This window comes from Centroberyx affinis, unplaced genomic scaffold (genome assembly GCF_046629955.1).
Source record: "Centroberyx affinis isolate AG114_WGS23_722 - 3 ecotype Tasmania unplaced genomic scaffold, CSIRO-AGI_Caff_v1 ptg006600l_1, whole genome shotgun sequence".
Lineage (NCBI taxonomy): Eukaryota > Metazoa > Chordata > Actinopteri > Beryciformes > Berycidae > Centroberyx > Centroberyx affinis.
Genome location: NW_027283344.1, coordinates 117 through 20,515, shown reverse-complemented (window position 1 = coordinate 20,515; position 20,399 = coordinate 117). Strand labels below are relative to the sequence as shown.

Here is a 20,399-nt window from a genome sequence, read left to right as displayed (position 1 = left end):
TTAAGTGAAAGTGAACGGAAATGAAGTTGCTTTGTAGTGTTTAAGTGTGGTTTGTGTGTGTGTGTGTGTGTGTGTGTGTGTGTGTGTTTTCCCGGCAGGAAGAGCATCAAGAAGCTGGTGCTGAAGAACCTGAACAACAGCCAGTACAGCAGTCCAGTCAGCAAGGAGACAGACGACCTGGCATCGCCGCCTGAGTACCCACACAACGGACACAGGTCAGAACACACACACACACACACACACACACACACACACACACACACACACACACACACACACACACACACACGCACACACCATTTGGTCAAAGTACTGAATGTTAGTAAAATTCAGTGTTGAGTCTTTCAAACAGTATCAAACTGGTATTAAAATTTGGATATCACTACAACAGTAGTAGTAGTAACATGAATTCTTAAATGATCTGTGTGTTCTCCTGCCTGCAGCCACATGGAGGAGGAGGAGGAGGTGCGGGAGGAGCCGGGGCCCGGCGGCCGACCGGACGACGACCCGGAGGTCACCCAGTTCTACGTCAACCCCATCGCCAAGCCCATCCCGCAGGGCCGCGCCCCCCCCAGCCTGCAGGACACCATCACAGACCTCAACATGCACAAACCGCCCAGGAACGGCCTGGAGGTGAGCCGAGCGCCGAGTCCCTGCTCACCGGACTGATCTGAAGCTGTCTGTCAGTGTGAAGGAGAGCTGCGACCAACGAGTGTTTTCATTATCTAGAGATTGTCTTTTTTCGATTAAACATTTAGTCTATAAAATGTCAAAAATATAGACAAATGTCCGTCTCAGTTCCCAGAGTCCAAAGTGATTCTTTAGATTTCTTCCTCAGTCTGACCAGCAGCCAAAAAACACAAAGTATTCATTTAATAATGAGATGAAACAGAGAAGAGCAGCAAATCTCAGTGTTTGTGAAGCTGGAACCAGCAAATGTTTGGTATTTTTACTTGATGAATGACTAAAACAATGAATTATCTGTCGATCGACTAATCAGTTAATCCACTAATCATTTCAGCACTAGTGTGAACAATGACAAGCTGCATGAAGTCGCATTTTTTTTATTCTGATCTGCACCGCAAGACATGCAAACAACAGTTAAATCGGACTTTGTTAACAATTCAATCTTACCTCATTCAATTCAATAAACTTGTAGCATAGAGGACAATAAGACAAAATAATTTGGGGAGATGCCTCAGTTCAGTCAAAACTCAAAGGCTCATACAGTAACTGAAAGAACGTCTGTGCTTCGGCTGTTAGATATCACATCATCAAACAGGTTAGGTTATACTGAGACCCAACAGAACAGCTGGAGTACGATGTCAAGCACTAGAGTTGTCACGGTGCCATTTTGACACCAGTGTTGTTTCCCTCCTCAACACCGGCCACACCGGTTCTACCGCCTGTCGCCACTAGAGGGTCTGAGCGCTATCAAAGTCAGCGTCACCACAATGAAAATGAAACTTAAAATTCCTCTCCAAACCTAGTTAACTGCATTTGTAAACGGTAACACATTTTAATCAGAGAGTATAACACTGCTCAACACTCAGAGAGTTAATATGAGTGCAGGTCAGATTCTGGCATATTGCCCATCTTTAGGCTCCCATTGGATTGTACTGGACACATTACTGTCACTAGGTAAGGACAAATAATTAATCTTACTCATCCCAATCTGTCATATTAGTGATCATATTAATGATCAGTATGTTGTTAGTATGTCCATTTATCATTTAGTAGCCTAACTTGAACATGGAAGCTCTGAATACGTGCTTTTATTTTACAAAATACAAAATAACAGTATTCCCGGTGTGGGGCTAATAACACCGGTGTGGACTCCAAGACCGTATGCCACCGGTAACACCGCCCACCGCGACAACCCTACCAAGCGCACACTTCATCTCACACTCTAAAGACGCTCTCTCTCTGGTCTCAACTTTCTTGTCTCTCTCTCCAAGACGACCTGGGAAGTTTGTTCTCCTCAGCGGTTTAGAACAGCAAATGTAAAAGCTTTGACGCAGTGGCTACAGGTTTGAATCACTGTTGTGTTATATCAGTCAGAGATGGAGGGAAGCAGAACGAACACTCTAGATTATTACTGTATATTTTTCTGTGTGTGTGTGTGTGTGTGTGTAACCGGAGTGTTCCTGCTGTCCTCAGCTGAGCAGCGAGGACGCGTCGGCCTCTCTGGGCGAAGAGTCTCTGCAGGAGGAGAGAGAGGAGGAGCAGCAGGAGAACCAGCAGTCTCCACACCCAGCAGGTCAGACTGTGAAACACACCGCCTCACAATGCCAGGCAGACCCACCATCAATACATTTCCCTCACTGGAATAGTAATAACATTAAAAGAACAGAAACGGTCTAAGCAGTGTCACGCCTGCACACTCGCTCCACGCCACAAAAGTTTAACAGTGACAACGTTTCGATCCTACTGGGATCTTTGTCAGGTCAAAATGTTAGAAAAATGGAAACCACACCCATATTTATACATCATGCACACCCATAGGCTGACGAGCTCTGTGATGGCAGGTGTGGTTCACCATCCAAACCACCCAGGGTAATAAACATCCAAAAATAATTAACAATTCAATAAAGTACATCAACAGATACGTAGAGAAAAAAAACAGTAGTACAAAAGCCATACTTCAAACATATTAAACATACATATATATATAAGCATAAACATAATATCAGATACAACATCCCATATATCAAAATCTACATCACCTACATTCAAAAATATTGTATTAAGTTAGAGGAAAAGAAGAAATCTTAAATTCATATAAGAAATTGGGTCTTAACAGAAAGAAATAAATGAGACTGTGGCCAGAAGAATCATTGAGAGAATTGGTAGAAAATGAGCAGACTTCTGGAGACCGGACTTGCTGCTGTGTGAACATCTGGTGTTTCATTCACTTTGTAACAGTTGTTTTAAACAGTACTGTATAAACATTGAAATGATCTCATAGTATTGGAATAGCTATATTTTATTGCTTGCTCTGTTCTCATCTTGATGCCTTATGTTTTCTGGCACTTCGGTTGCTGGTTTCTCCTTACGATTAACCAGACATTAGGCTTGGGACGATATTCGATATTATCGCTACAGATATTTCATGAATATCGCAATATTTCCCGCAATATCAAATATCGCCCCCCACCCCCCCTCCACAAAACAAAAAGTGTGTTGCTTAGATCACGATTGTACAAGCTTTTATACTTACAAACTTATAATTTACTAGTGGTAGGATAGTAAAAAAAAAACAAAAATTATCATACTTGAAGTGAAGATTTTGGATATCACCCAAGCATACCACACATAGCCCTTTTCTGAGGTTGCAAACCTTGCTAACTCTATTTTTGTGATTTTATATTTGTACTTTTGTTTTTTTATGTTTGTTTTGTTTCCATTTTCTTATTTGTTTGTATTTAGCTGTTGCAACTGTAACAGTTAATAGGGATCCTAATAAACTGAAACTATCTACATGTTGTGAAAGTGAAGTGTCCCCCCCCCCCCCCCCCCCCTCCTCTCTGTCAGGCATCGTCCTGAGCCGTGTGGGATACTACACCATCCCCTCCATGGAGGAGCTGGCAGAGATGGTGGACGACAGCGGGGAGTGTGTGGTGGAAAACTTCACCGTCGGCAGGAAAGGTAACGCCGCTCCAGCTCTCCGTCTGCACATGGTGGCTGTTGTCTGTCAGCAGCTGGTGGAGCAGACAGACTAACCGTCCACAGATAACATGCACCAGAATCTGGCTGTAGGCACATCGTTATGCATATGAGGCCTGATTGGACGGCCGCCTCACCGCTGTGCTCTGATTGGCCCTCACAGGCTACGGCTCCGTGTTCTTCCCCGGCGAGGTGAAGGTGACCGGACTGAACCTGGACGAGATCGTCCACTTCAGACGCAAGGAGGTCATCGTCTACCCGGACGACAAGAACAAGCCCGCCGAGGGGGAGGGGCTTAACCGGTGAGTGACAGCAGGAGGAAGTGGTGTAAGAAGGCTGGAAAATGAGGCTGTGATATGGACTGATGAAGGAAAAAGACATAATAATAATAACTTTATTTATATAGCACTTATTAAAAACAGAGTTACAAAGTGCTTTACAAAGACATCACAATTAACAACCCGAAAAAACAACACAAAGTAAGAATGGAATTAAAACAACATGAGACACAGAAATGTAAAACAAAAGAACGATGAGTCGGGTATTAAAAGCAAGTCTAAAAAAGTGACTTTTAAGAAGGGATTTGAAGGAGGCCGCTGAGTTCGCCCGCCTGATATCCTCAGGCAGGCTGTTCAGAGGGAAGGAGGAAAGCATTACCACATTCAAACTGAGACATAAGTCACTTTATTTAAACAAACACGACCATCGCTGAGAAGAGCAACTTGTGTCAGGAAGCGGCGGTGTTGATGGGAAACACAGAATGCTGCAGGTTGCTCCTTTAATATGTACAGTGAGCCTGTTCCCACTGCTGCACTAATCCATCACATAGATTTAACAGTGAGTTTAAAAAAGACTCATGATCCTTGTTGTGGCTCAGGGATTGGATTATTATTATTAGTACTACAGCTACATTACATTACATTACGTCATTAAGCAGACGCTTTTGTCCAAGGCGACTTACAATTAGTACATTTCATCAGCAGTAGTCAAACTGACCGTATATCAGTCTTCATCAGCTAAGCCTTCAATAGGAATAAGCAGCTATTATGGGATGGACTGCCTGGGGAGCTTAGACTGGCAGAATTACTGTAATCCTTTTAACCTTTAATTAATTTGATCGTTTTTGTTAATCATTTTTTTTATTGTCTGTCTGTAGGACTCAAGGCAATTCAGTGCAATTTGAAAAGGTTCAGGTTCAGGTCTTTATTGTCCCTCATTTTGCAGCAAGGCACATAAAAACCCCCCGAAAAAAATGGACACAATGCCACACAGTACAATACAAGTACAAAGGATTCCATACAATAAAAAGTCCTTAAATAAAGTGCTAAAGTGTGCAAAAATGCAGAATATATTTGATATATTTTGAGAGAATGTTGCAGTTGCAGTTTAAACTGCTATTCATATCATCACAAGTTTTTCTTGTCATAAATGTTTTTACAACTTTTTTACAAGATTTTTTTTTTTTAAAGAAAAGTGATTTTCATGATTCATGGACCAGAGATCACCTGCAGCTCTAAAACTCCTTGTTCACAAATCCAGTTTGGACCAAACTCTCTCTGAAGAAACTAACTGCAGTCTCTGAGATTTGGAAATTGCAGAAGTTCATAATGCGTTCAATTTTTTTTTTTTTATTGTTCAGATCTAATGATCAAACCTTCAGCTAGTTTTCTTTGGTCTGAACTAGGGCTGGGCGATATGTACAAAATCAAATATCACAATATTTTTGACCAAATACCTCGATATCGATATTGCGACAATATTGTAGGGATGACTATTGGTGCTTTCACAAAATATTTCCACAATGAGATTTTTGATAAATAATCATCAGTAATGTGGATATAATGACTAAGTGGGTAAAGGCAAATAATAGAACAGCTAGAACAGTCTGGTAAGTTCAGAAAATGACATCACTTTACTGTAATGCAGCCTTTAAAACCAGGAAAAGACACTTATGCCATATCACCATATTACGATATCCAAAATCTAAGACGATATCTAGTCTCATATCACGATATCGATATATTGCCCAGCCCTAGTCTGAACTAATTTTGGCAGCGGTTCCAGTCCCTGTAACTAATGTAATGTAATCTCTCCCCCCCCAAGGCGGGCGGAGGTGACCCTGGACGGCGTTTGGCCGAACGACAAGACGACCTGCACTCAGATCAAGAGTCCGGAGCGTCTGACGGACATGAACTACGAGGGCCGGCTGGAGAACGCCTCGCGCAGACAGGGCGCTCGCTTCCTGGAGTACCGGCCTGAGAGCGGGTCCTGGGTGTTCGAGGTGAGGCGGCGGGAAGCTGGACCGTCTGCAGCTCCGCCTTATTACATATTGATCCAGTATCTGCCATAACAATAATATACTGAACAAAAATATAAACACAACACTTTTGTTTTTGCTCCCATATCAAGATGCTGATTAAACAGCTGATTATTACACAGGTGTGCCTTGGGCTGCTCACAATAAAAGGCCACTCTAACATGTGCAGTTTTATCTTGAAAAAAGACATTTATTAGGCTCTGAACTATGGATCTCACATGACTAGGGCTACAGATTTGCATTTTTTGAAAACCAGTCAGTATCTGGTGTGACGACCATCTGCCTCATGCAGTGCGACACATCTCCTTCACACAGAGCTGATCAGGTTGTTGATTGTGGCCCAAGGCACACCTGTGCAATAATCATACGGTTTAATCAGCATGTTGATATGCCACACCTGTCAGGTGGATGGATTATCTTGGCAAAGCAGAAGTGCTCACTAACACGGATTTAAACAAATTTGTGAACAAAATTTGAGAGAAATAAGCCTTTTGTGTGCATAGAAAAAGTCTTAGATCTTTTAGTTCAACTCATGAAAAATGGGAGCAAAAACAAAAGTGTTGTGTTTATATTTTGTTCAGTGTAATATAAACTTTATTGTATAGCACTTTTCAATACCGACGTTACAAAGTGCTTCACAACAAGGAACAAGTGTAACGAATAAAATGTATAGTGCAATAATAGAAACTGACGGTCCTGTAAAAATAGACATGGCAAACAAATAAAAAGACAAACAAATGACAATAAATGGATCAAAATATTGTATCTTCTAGTCGACTGTAGCAGATGGTTTCCTGCCTGACTCCTCCCCCCTCCCCCTCCCACTCAGGTCGCCCATTTCTCCAAGTACGGCCTGCAGGACTCGGACGAGGAGGAGGAAGTCCCGCCCAAAGCCGACCCCAAGAAGCTGAAGACGATGACATCACTTCCTCCCTCCAGGCTGCAGCAGCTGCAGCAGCAGCTCCCCCCCTCCCAGCAGCAGGTGGCGCCACAGGCTCAGGTAGAGCAGCCTGCGCCCAAACACTCCCATCCAACACACTCCATGCTCACTGACACACAGGGGTAAAGGGGCATTTCACTCATTAATGCGTCAGAAGTGTTCAGACTCGCTCTGGATGTGAAACAACTTAATATCCAGGGATTCATCCCACAGCTACAAAACAAGTCATGATCTGACTTTACTGCTCAGCCCACCCACAGAATATTTAGGGTTTGAGTGATGTGGGTTTTTTTTAGCCCAATACCGCTATTTTCTGGATTGCAGCTGCCAATATTTGTGCCAATATTAAACATCGAAATAGGAACTGCAGGATCTGATCTAGGGCTGCAACTAACGATTATTTTCTCGATTAATCGATTAGTTGTTTGGTCTATAAAATGTCAGAAAATGGTGAAAAATGTGGATCAGTGTTTCCCAAAGCCCAAGATGACGTCCTCAAATGTCTTGTTTTGTCCACAACCCAAAGATATTCAGTTTACTGTCATAGAGGAGGAAAGAAACCAGAAAATATTCACATTTAAGAAGCTGGAATCAGAGAATTTTGACTTCTTTTTCTTAAAAAATTACTCAAACCGATTAATCGATTATCAAAATAGTTGCCGATTAATTTAATAGTTGACAACTAATCGATTAATCGTTGCAGCTCTAGTCTGATCCTGACCTGAAGAAGAAAACTCTCTCACTACACTTCCTCACTTGGGTTTTTGGTGAAATGCTCCTTTAGATTCAGATTAGACCTCCATCTGTCCCATCATCCCTCCAACACTGGTTTTTTTTGTTTTTTTTTTTTAGGTTTCTCTACAATGAAACTTTATTACGAACACTTTTAGTTTTTCAGCAGACGGCATGTTACGGTGTGATCGGCTTGTGACGGAGGAAACACTTTAGGTTCTTTAGGTTCTGTCAGTGTTTTGGTTCTAGTTCAGGCTGAGGTGCAAAAAACGTTCTTGGGATACTTTTATCACAATCTGGAGATCAAGGCTACGCTTTTTATTCAAGGGGTAAATTAAGCCAAATCATACTATTATTTTAAATTCAGGTTTTCTGTAACAGCAGAGTTTGTTTTCCTGCTGTGGTGCCGCACCGCTGCTGATTGAATGGAGGAAACATTGAAGTAACTGAATGTATGAACTGCTCTGAGTGTATTTCTGATCTGTAGTGAAGAGTAAACCGCTCTCTGCTGTGTTTCTGACAGTCTGTTGCTGTTTCAGGTGATATTTCACTTAGATTAGATGTTCTACTTCTTCTTTTTTGCACACGCAGCTGTCTAGGTGTTGGGGAACAGTCATTAACCTGTTCTAAAAATAATACTCACTAATAGAAACACAAGAATAGAATATGATTTCCTGCTCAGTCCAGAGTCTGAATTTTCACTAAGTCAGTTTCACCGAAATTCACCTTTAACAAGAAATTGACGGCACAGAAATGTGAAATGTTCAATTTCCTCTGAGATGTTTTGAGCACATTTTGTTGTGTCCTAGTTTGTAATTTATTCTTAAGGAATACACACAGAGGATGTGCCAATGTTATTATTTGGGCATTTTACAATTTTACAATACATTTTACAACAACAAACCTCAGCCACAGTTTAGGTTTTGGTTTGGCAGCAGGATTTCATTTGCATCAGTTAAAATGTTCTGAGGGGGAAAAGTTTGTATAACTTGCTTTTAAATGTGTGATATAAATTGTACTTAATTTCATACTGGCAATGAATAAAAGTTAAATTAATAAAGTTACTGAAAATGACATTTTCCCTTTGGTCTGTCAGGTTTGTGTATGTGTAGAGAACAGTGTGGAGGTCATTTTAATTTTCAATCCTAACCCAGTGTTAGTTCTAGTTTTGCTATGATAAAACTGATATTTATTTGATATGATAAAACTGATATTTATTGATAACAGCACCAAATTTTAACATCAACTCTATATTTGTGTTTGAAGTGAAGTTGGGCTGCTATTAAAGGGAAAATGCATAATGATGTCAGCTCCAGTCAGTCTGGTGACTCCTATTCTGTTTAAAGTGATATTTCACTTTCTCATACACACTGTATCTGTGTATCTCTCTCTGTCTCTCTCTCTCCTTCTCTCTCCTGACCTCCACATGTCACAGGTCTACCTGAGGTCTAGACCACACTAATCCGGATAAATCTGAAAACTCATCTTTATTTCTCCATTTTGGCCTTCCATCCACACTAAACCACACTGTTTCAACATCTCTAGGAGCGCTGGTTGACTCACCAAACTTAATGTCTTATCGTCCCCAAACTGCATTTCTTACCGTCAACAAATCCTATGAAAATAACAAAATCAACAAAGCGTTTGCTCTCCTCTCGTTACTTTCTGACTTCCCACGTTCTGTTTTTAGCCGTCAACCCAGAAGTCATTGGCTCCAATTGTAAGATAAAAATCTTGAAATCCAGCTCACAAAGACATAGTTTACATTTTAAAAATCGCTAACCGTTACCATGAAAAGTCAGGCTGTTGTAGTTTTTACCAAATCAAATTCAAACGGGAACAAATTCTTCATTACGCCGGGGACTATTTTCTGTGCCACGGAACTACTTTCCTGAGATGGAAAAAGTGTTTACAGCCGGCTTATTAAGTCGTTTGAGGAAAAAGTGGTCCGGCCCGGTGCATGGTGATGATGAAATATGCTGCAGAGCATTTTTAGGGTTTTTAATCGTTTTTTAATACAATGGAGTTCTATGGCTGCACTGGGACCCAGATACATGGACCAGACTTGTTGGCAAAACAAAATCATTGCTGATTTTGTTATTTTCATAGGATTTGTTGACTGTAAGAAATGCATTAAAACCACCGGCCTGATGCCTTAAAGAAGAACAACTCTTCCATGACACTTTTTCACTCGCTTCCTCTGCAGGGCCAGGGGGAGAAATGACGTGTTAATGGTGGTTCAGTGTGGACAGGGGGCTTCTCCTGTTAGAGTGGACTAGACCGAAGTGATCCTACTTCACTTACATGCAACTCTGTGTGTGTGTGTGTGCGCGTGTGTGTGTGTGTGTGTGTGTGTGTGCGTGTGCGCTCGTTCAGTCGGCCGTGTCCTCGGAGCTGCCGGGCGGCGTGTCGGAGCTGGACAGCGATATGGCCGACATCACCCAGAGCTTCCCGGCAGAGAGCATGCTGGGAGGAGAGGAGGACGGCGAGGCGGGCGTCCCGGCGGCGGGGGGGCGGCTCGGGGGCTCGATCCTCGCGGAGCACGAGCCCGTCTCGGCGTCCGGCCAGATCGCCTCCTCGCTGGGGATCAACCCCCACACCCTGCAGGTAGGCAGCCGCTCTCCTTTATTTGAATAATTTCTTAAATATTAGCCTATCGTAATTTTGATTGTAGCCAGTTCATTTGGAGCTACATTATTACATTTGCGGGAAGCGGGAGTGAGACGGGAATCAAATATGGCCGCCGCCTGAGCAGCGAATCACTCGTCGTTTCCTCTGATTGGCAGATCATGAAGGCGTCTCTGTTCGCTGAGGATGAGGAGGAGAGCGACATGCTGCTGGATCATGGAGGGATGAAGGCTTCAGCCGAGGTTTCCTCTCCTCGCATCGTCCTGCAGGGAGCGCAGAGCCGACCGTCTGGTACGAGACCCTGAACTCTCTTCAGGACAACGTTCACTAATCTCAGTTTCACCAGTCTATTCTGGCCATGTCAACAAACATGCTAACGTTTCTAACGTTAGTGGCCTTCATCAGAGCAGGGAGGAAAATTGAAGTCATGTCATTTATATACAGGAGCTGGCAGGTGATTGGCTTAAAGGGTCACATGGTAATTAACTTCCTGAGGTCACATATACATCTTTTCTTAACAATATGACAATGACTAAAAATAGGTGAAATGGTAAATCCCATACAATTTAACAGTTCTAACTGAGGTTACAGGTTTTGTGATATACATTCTATGTTTCCATATTTTGAAACTTGATCAGAGGAAGCATTTGAAACTGAAATCATCGTTCAGTCCAGCAGGTGTCATTGTGTTGAAATCCAGTACATCTCTCTCTGAGAGAGTAAATAAATAATAAATAAATAGAATAAATTGGTGAAATTGAGATTAGTCAACTTTGGAACTTATAAGACTTTGGTACTGGGGAGGCGCATCCTTCCAAAGATCTAACTAAATTCCCTCTGTCTGTCTGTCTCTACATTGAAGCAGTTACATTTTCCTACAGTTCTACAGTATTACTGTTTTCACCAAGATATGTAAGTCATTAATTTCTTTTTTTTTTCAATTTCTGTCTCTCTCTCTGTCTCCCTCCCTCCCTCCCTCTCTCTCTCCCCCCCTCTCTCTCTCTCTCTCTCTCTCTCTCTCTCTCTCTCTCTCTCTCTCTCTCTCTCTCTCCAGTCGGTGGTCTCCTCCAGGCTCGTTTCACCTCCACTCTGCTCTCTCAGCTCCCTGACTCGTCCAGACCCGTCCCTCTGTCCCGGGCGTCTCCGGACCGCCCGCTGTCCCGGTCCGGTCCCGGCCCCGCCTCCTTCCTGCTGCCCCCCCGCGCCCCGGAGCCCTCCATCAGGACGGTGGGCGCCCGGCGGCTCGGCGGCCCCGTCGCCGCCAAGGACTCCGTCACTCTGGGGAAGGTCGGTATCGGCCGCCGCCTTAAAGCTCCACACTGAGACAGGAAGTGTGTTGTTAGTCCCGCCCTCCTCCCCCACAGTCAGTCTAGTCCCCACCCCACCACCTGTCAGTCACCTTGATGATGTCATCAGGTAACAGCGGCAGCGTAAATCATCTGCAGCCGGTCTGACTGAATAGGGCTGGGTTTAAAAAATCAATTTTCCGATTCAAATCGATCTTCATTTGAATGATCCGATATCGATTCATAAAATCCAGAGATTGATCTTTTAATACATGCCCAATATATACCTGTAGAGTCTGTAGAGTTGCACAACTTGCACTATATTGTGTTGACTGCTGTAGTGTGTTGGTCATGTTAAATAAAAAGTACATTAATATAACTGCTTTGGGATCAATTCTTAATGTAAACATTAATATTTTTAATAATGCAGCAGGTTAGAGGGTTCCTTGTACAATTTACAGCATTAGTTCTCTGAGAATCTCTTTCATAACAAGCAAAATTGATATTGTATCTGAAATATCCCTAACCGAATCGATATTGAATCGAAACAAATCGGAAATCGAATCGATTCGGAAAATCAGTGGCGATACCCAAGCCCTGTTTCTGAACGTTTAGCTTCGCTCTTCTTTCCTTTCTTCTTCTTTCCTCCAATTGTTGTTGTTGTTGTTGTTGCTGTGACTTCCTGCTCTGCGGCTGCCAGCCTCACCTTGACAGAGAGTCCGAAACCGACCCGGGAGACAGAGTCAGCACAAAAGTGAAGTGAGGAAGGAAGTGAATGGAAGATGGAGAGAACCTGTCCCGTCTGACCTCATGTGTCCCGTGTCTCTGCAGGGCGGCTGCTGCTGATGGACGCCGGCCTGTTCGCGGCCGGTCGTTCCGGGTGGGATGGGGTCCCGGCTGGACGCTGGCGCACTGCGGCGAGCGGCTGAGCGCGCCGCCGCCAAACCGCTCGACCACGAGGAGCCGACCGCCACACACTTCAGCTTCCTGCCCAAACCGGCCAGGAGCAAACCGTGAGCTGCAGCGCACACACACACACACACACACACACACACACACACACACACACACACACACACGTCTGCAGTTTTGCATGTATGGTCCTGGCTGTTTCTGAGCCTGGCCAGACTCCAGTACAGATGATTCTTGTGGGGATTAAAGATAGATTTTACCCATTTATGGCTTTAACTTTCTGCCTTTTCTTTACTCGGAGTAACTTGTGGTATTTAGACAGCGTTTGTTTCAAAATATTTACTTTGAAAACAACTAAAATGAAGGAAAAATAGCAATACTTCTAATACTTCTTTTGGCCGGTCCTCCTTCCAGTCTGCTGCTCCCAGCAGTTGGAATGAGCTGCAAAAGACTGAAACTGGAGAAACTGATCTCCCTCCCTCCCTCACCGCTCTGTTGCAGAGTTGTTCACACACACCTGCAACTGTCCCCCAGCTTTTTAACTGACAAAGAAACTTGTTTTATTCTGCTTCAAGACTTGCATGACTTGTAATTTTATTTGGTTATTTGTTTGGTGTGTGTTTTGATTATTTCCTCGTTCCCATAGTGTGTTGGTTTCTCTGCCTCTGTGATGTGTGGAACATTTGTGTCTGATAGTCTTATCTGGATTGTTCTTTGTTTAGTTTCTTTTGTTGTGTTTTTTTTTTGTCCCCTTTTCCCTTTACCCTTCGAGAGCTCCTTTTGTCCTCTCGCTAGGCCGTCATTGTAAATAAGAATTTGTTCTTAATTGACCTGCCTGGTTAAATAAAGGTTAAATTTAAAAAAATAAAAAAATATTCATAACGTAATAAAAGCACTGTCAATCAGCTGACACCCACAGGAAGGAATGGAAGTCTCCTCCAGGAAATAATCCCTTTAATAAACACTTAACTGTCACATCCGTGGTTTTTATTCAGCAGGACAGCAGTTCAGTTCAGTTCAGTTCAGTTCAGTTCAGTTCAGTTCAAACCAAGTTTGACAGCGGAGAGTTTGGATTTTAAAAAACGAATAAATGTAAAAAAATGGAATTGCATACAGAATGCATTGCAGCACGATTGGGGGAAAAGTAAACTAGACGTAGACAGAAGTAAACAGGCTAGAACTCTAAATCAGTGGTTCTCAACCTGGGGGTCGGGGATCCCTGAGGGGGTCGCAAGATGATTTATGGGATAGGAAAAAAGCATATTTCTACTATAGAAATGTTAGTATCATGTCTATTTTACATTTAATTTGCACATTAATACATTTACATTTAATTTGCACATTAATAGTAATACAATAATTACAGTAATTACAGTTAAAAATTCTACTTTCTATTCTATTTATTTTTATCTAGTATAGTAGTACTATAGTAGTATAGTAGTTGTATAGTTTATAGTAGTTGTAGTGTAGTTTTGTGTATATATACAGTCTATCTATCTATCTATCTATCTATTTATCTATCTATTTGACAAATTTAGCTTTTTTTCTTGTGAAACACTGAAGAGTTTTCTGCCTCCTCTGATAGTGACTCAAATGAAACAACCTGAAAAGGGAAAATCATTCTTTAGTTGAACTCTGACATTTTACACTCTGATGTAAATGAACCGGCTGATGATGTCTGTCCTCCTCCAGACTGACAGAAAGCCCCTTCAAGGTGGTGCTGGAGCAGCTGTCCGGTCTGGAGCCCGCAGCCTGGAAGAGCGGCGGCTTCGAGGAGGAAGAGGAGGAAGAGGAGGAGGAGGAGGAGGAGAGGCGGGCGCTGCACCGGCGCCCCTGGAGATCTGCCTGAAGCACAGCAGCGTGAGCGGCGAGGGCGCGGCCTGCCCGCTGGTCCGGCCGCGGCTCGGCGTGGAGGCGCTGCACGAGTACGCCGCCTGGACCCGCAGGCTGCAGGGGGAGCAGGGAGACGCGGACGGTGAGACGGGTCGGAGAGACCGGCCGGAGAGCCGGGGGGAGATCAGCAAGCTTTACAGAGGGGTCGCTTTCCAGGAAGAGAGCAGAATATACACGACCACTCAAAAGTCTGGACGCACCACATTTCTCTTTATTTTGACTGTTTTCCACCCAAAACTATAAAATGACACAAATGGAATTATGCAGTGACCAATAAAGTGTAAAACAAATCAAAACTTATATTTTAGATTCTTTGCCTTGATGGAAAGGCAAAGGCTTTGGAAAGAAATTCATACATTTAAGCAGAAGACTGTAGATCAGAAAGGTTGATAAGGTGATGATTAGGCCTATTAAGATTAAAATAAATAAATAATCTCTCTCTCCCTCTCTCTCTCTCTCTCTCTCTCTCTCTCTCTCTCTCTCTCTCTCTCTCTCTCTCTCTCTCTCTCTCTCTCTCTCTCTCTCTCTCTCTCTCTCTCTCTCTCTCTCTCTCTCCTCTCTCTCTCTCCTCTTTTCTCCCCCCCCCCCCCTCCCTACTCCCTCCCTCCCCCCTCCCTCCCAGCGGTCCTGGGCTCCTGGGCAGAGGTCTGGACCCTGGTGGAAGCCCTGTGGGGCCGGCTGGGGCCGGCGGACCCGGACCCGGACGCGGACTCCGTGGCCCCCGGCCCGTACGAGCAGCAGCTGGAGAGGAGGCGCTCGTTCTCGGCCTGGCTGTCCCGCGGCGCCGCCCGCCGCGTGGAGGAGGAGGTGGCGCTGGCGGGGAAGGGCGGCCATGTTGAAGCCATCTTCAGCTGCCTGACGGGAAACCGCATCAGCGAGGCGTGCAGACTGGCCCAGAAGGAAGGTGAGGAGGAGGAGGAGGAGGAGGAGGAGGACTTCTCTGCTCTCTTCATATCTCGTTGTTTTGTCCATTTTATTGTCTGTTTTATTGTTTTGTTCCGGCAGCTATTGCTCAACTCAGGGTTTCCTTATGTTTTATTTTGTTTGGACACTGTGACCATTATTTTATTTTGTGATTGATTGTTGATTTAGCCTTTAACTTTAATTCAAAAATGTAAGTGGCTGCTAAAAAGTGCGTGGCTGGATGGGAACTTAACTTTTAGATCCACCGGACACTTCCCAAAACACCCAGAGAGAATACTGCTATTCATTTGCATTTACTTGATCCAGGAAATGTAGGTCACATAACGTGCAGCAGGAAGCAGCTGATCAGGAGCGAATAGAAAAGACTCATTTTGAAAAACAGACTCCCAAAAGTTTGATTTGCTTTAACATTTAACAAATAGAAAATGTGAAACTGTAAAATGTTAATTTCAGGGTTCCTACGCGGGTCTGGAAAGTCTGGAAAAGTATTAAAAATGAATTTTTTCCAGGTCTTGAGTAGTTTGGGAATTTCAAAAAATGTCTGGAAAAGTATGGAAAAATGTTGCGGTTCTAGCTTTTATGTTGTTTTTGAGTCTACAGTTTTTGTTGATGTGCAGAATAATGTTCAGATAGAGGGACGCTCTTATTACCCAGCCGCTGTCAGCATGCATTATATCAAATACCCACCAAAATCAAATCCGGTCAAGAACATAGGGTCTGGGAAAAATATGGAATTTTAAAATGGAAAGCGTGTAGGAACCCTGCCAATCATCTCACATATTCTGATATTTGTGGCTGTGAAGAACAATCTTCATCTATACAGTGATATGACCTAGTTAGCAGGGGCAAGATGTCTGTCTGTGTAAATCATATTGAACACCAGACAAAATCTTCAAAACAAATCAAGGTCTGGAAAAAGTATGGAATTTTTTTAATTGAAAATGTGTAGGAACCCTGTAATTTGCAAAAGGGATTTTTTATGGATTACCCGCTAAATGAATGGATAACAAAATGTCTGCCCGCCCTCCTCAGGAGACCACCGCCTCTCCCTGCTGCTGTCCCAGGCCACCGGCTCCCAGTTCAGCCGGGACCTGCTGGCGCTGCAGCTGGCCGACTGGAACCGCATGCAGACCGACTGCTACCTGCCGGAGGAGCGGCTCCGCATCTTCAGCCTGCTGGCCGGGAAGCCGGTACGACACGCCGAGTGTGTGTGTGTGTGTGTGTGTGTGTGTGTGCTTAGGTCAGGGGAGAGGAGTGTGACAGCACCAAGGGACAGGAGCTCAGAAAACCCTTAGGATGATGAGAGATTCACCTGAGGGAATAAAGGAGAGGAAACGGTGAAACAGGAAGAGTTGTGACTCTTGTCGAATCTGCTTCACCGGCTGATCTGGTGGATCCTTCCAGTTTATTCAAGGGAAAAAGTCGATCTCATGACAAAAACAGGCTGCTCACTCTGGGAATAATCTAAATTTACGTTATTTTCTTTGTTTTTATGCCTCTGCGCCGGCAACAGCCGTGGAGGCAGAATGTTTTCGGGTCCGTCCCATTCTCATGAAGCGATATCTCAGGAACGCCTGGAGGGAATTTCATTACATCTGGCACAAACATCCATTTGGACTCAAGGATGAACTGATTAGAATTTGGTGGTCAAAGGTCACTGTGACCTCACAAAATACGTTTTTGGCCATAACTCAAGAATTCATATGCTAATTATGACAAAAATTTCACACAAATGTCTAATAGGATAAAAATGATGAAGTGATGACATTTTATATCCAAAAGTTCAAAGGTCAGCTTCACTGTGACATCATAATGTTTTGCTTACCACTGTAGCTGAGAAAACCATCTTGGGTCATTCTACAAAAAAACGGTGGAAGTGCTGTCACTTACTTTTGCAGACACCAAAATCCTTTAAGTTGACCTAATAATCACATTAATTATATATGTTCAATAAATAAAGACTGTCCTTGCAATGATAAAACAAAGTTTATTGGTGGAGGCATACAACCGTGAGGCAGTTATTTCTAGTTTGATTTTTAAATAAGGTATTTGATAAAAAAAATTGATGCCCTATAAATGCTAAAGATGGGTTAGGGTTAATCACAGTAAAGAAAGCCCTTGTGGCTTTTATACATCCGGTTACTAACAAGTTTGCACCGTCCACACAGAGAAGAAAGCCATTGCTGGTTATCAGATGTCCTGGGGCTTCTTTGTAAGTCTGTATTACAGAACTGTTCTGACTTCCTGTGTGATTTGTGTGTTTGGGAACATGTGAGCCCAAGATCCTAACAAAGACAGCAAGAAGGATCATATGAATTGAACAGGTGCCAGTAGCTCAGCTTTACTCTGGCCTTATTTTAAAAACTTTATTCTGAACGACTCTTCCTTTACACCAGAGATTTAAACTGAGGCAGAATTAAAACACTCAGGTTCAGTTCAGCCTTTGTTCTGCTGCCATTCATGTCAACAGTCAGTCCTGAGTTTTGTTTTACAATCTCAAGCTTTGCACTGTGCAAATATTTTTATTGCTACCAACCCATTTATTTATTTTAGTCTACAACTATTAGACCTGTAAAATGTATTTTTAGAATTGCTGTTTGTTTTAAGATAGATAGATAGATAGATAGATAGATAGATAGATAGATAGATAGATACTTTATTGATCCCAAAGGAAATTCTGGTGTGCAGTAGCTTGTGTAGTGTATGTTACAGGATAGAAAGGTGCAATATATTATTGCACCTTTCTATCCTGTAACATAAATCAGAAAGAACAGCAGTAAAGAAATAACCGACGCAGGTCCATCTTTCAAAAACGTGCTGGATTTGGTGTTTTGCGCATGTCAGAAACTTTTATTCTGATTCCATACTGTGGAGCATGTATTGTAAACACATACCCCCCCCCCCGCTACGAGCGGAGACTGTGGGTTATATATTGATATGCAAATTAGCATGTGACGTCATCCGGCGACTTCTTATCGCATACACCGCATACCGCGCTGTTGAGCCAACCTAAATCACCGCAGGGGAAATTCCTTCACCGCGACAGCCCTTATATAGTCATAAAAATATGTAAAAAATAACAAGGTAAGAGACTAAAACAAATAGAATAAACAGAAGAAAAACACCAGTCCTGGCAAAGACTGGAAAAGTGTCTGTGCGATATGCAGTATGTAGACAACAAAAACTGAAAACCTGTAACTGTAAACTAAATATAAATATACTAGCTATCAACATAAGATACTGTCTGTGTGCCGGGTTGCAAGATGGCACCATATGTACAGCTGTACAGGTGTAAATAGAACTCTGACCTATGTGTATATACACATATGATGACAGATGTAAAGATGAACAGTGATAAACTAGACCAGATGCAATAAACAACAACGACAGATAGTCACATGCAATGCGTAAAGCAGTAAGTACCCATGTGTGTAGGGCTGCAACTAACGATTATTTTCATTGTCGATTAATCTGTCGATTATTTTCTCGATTAATCGATTAGTTGTTTGGTCTATAAAATGTCAGAAAATGGTGAAAAATGTGGATCAGTGTTTCCCAAAGCCCAAGATGACGTCCTCAAATGTCTTGTTTTGTCCACAACCCAAAGATATTCAGTTTACTGTCATAGAGGAGGAAAGAAACCAGGAAATATTCACATTTAAGAAGCTGGAATCAGAGAATTTTGACTTATTTTTCTTTAAAAAATTACTCAAACCGATTAATCGATTATCAAAATAGTTGGCGATTCATTTAATAGTTGACAACTAATCAATGAATCGTTGCAGCTCTACATGTGTGTTGATGTTTTGTTGTCACAGTGTAGACATGTCTGTGCACCAGGGACCAGATGAGTTTCCTGAGTGGATAATAAAGTTACTGTGCCCCCCCCCCCCCCCCCCCCCCAGGTGTGGCAGTCCTCAGACTACGTGGTGAACGTGTGTTCAGAGCTGGACTGGAAGCGCTGTGTGGCGGTCCACCTGTGGTACATGCTGCCGCCCACCGCCTCCGTGGCCGACGCCCTCGCCAAGTACGAGGCCGCCTTCCAGGTGAGCGGCCGTACGTCTCTCCTGTCTCTCCTGTCTCTCCTGTCTCTCCTGTCTCTCCTGCCTCTCCTGTCTCTCCTGTCTCTCCTGTCTCTCCTGCCTCTCCTGTCTCTCCTGTCTCTCCTGTCTCTCCTGTCCCTCCTGTCCCTCCTGTCTCTCCTGCCTCTCCTGTCTCCTGTCTCTCCTGTCTCTCCTGTCTCTCCTGCCTCTCTTGTCTCTCTTGTCTCTCCTGTCTCTCCTGTCCCTCCTGTCTCTCCTGCCTCTCTTGTCTCTCCTGTCTCTCCTGCCTCTCCTGTCTCTCCTGCCTCTCCGGTCTCTTCTGTCTCTCCTACCTCTCCTGTCCCTCCTGTCTCTCCTGCTTCTCCTGTCTCTCCTGCCTCTCTTGTCTCTCCTGTCTCTCCTGTCCCTCCTGTCTCTCCTGCCTCTCCTGTCTCTCCTGCCTCTCCTGCCTCTCCTGCCTCTCTTGTCTCTCCTACCTCTCCTGTCCCTCCTGTCCCTCCTGTCTCTCCTGTCTCTCCCGCCTCTCCCGTCTCTTCTGTCTCTCCTGCCTCTCCTGTCTCTCCTGCCTCTCCTGTCTCTCCTGCCTCTCCTGCCTCTCCCGCCTCTCCCGTCTCTCCCGTCTCTCCCGTCTCCCCCGTCTCTCCTGCCTCTCCTGTCTCTCCTGTCTCTCTCCTTTCATGTTACACTCAGCTGAGACTGTTGTCCACAGCGACAGCGTGGTGTGAGAGCAACTGTGGGGGAAAAAGAGCAGGATACGTTTACAGTGTAGTGAAGCAGTAAACATTTTTCTTTCTCTCTTTTGCTCACTTACTCACATCCTTTCATTCACTGTGATATAATATATTCTCACTCTCATTGCACTCACTGCCTCTCTTTCTCTGTTTGTCATTCTCAAATGATCTTTCTCAAATTATTTTAATGCGTTTTTCGCATCTTACATCAGCATCTCAACTATTAAAAAAAAAAAACATAATTTTTTATAACAATGTTGAACTCAGCATTAGTCAAATTGGTAATCCTTTACAATAAGGGTTCACTAAGTTAAGGGTTAGTTAATG

General features: G+C 43.6%; 1 pseudogene; it reads left to right on the top strand.

Moving 5' to 3' along the window:
- The window catches only part of LOC139638858 (nuclear pore complex protein Nup98-Nup96-like), a 33,320-nt pseudogene extending 13,976 nt beyond the window's left edge, over positions 1-19,344 (top strand).
- Positions 19,345-20,399: the final 1,055 nt, after the last annotated feature.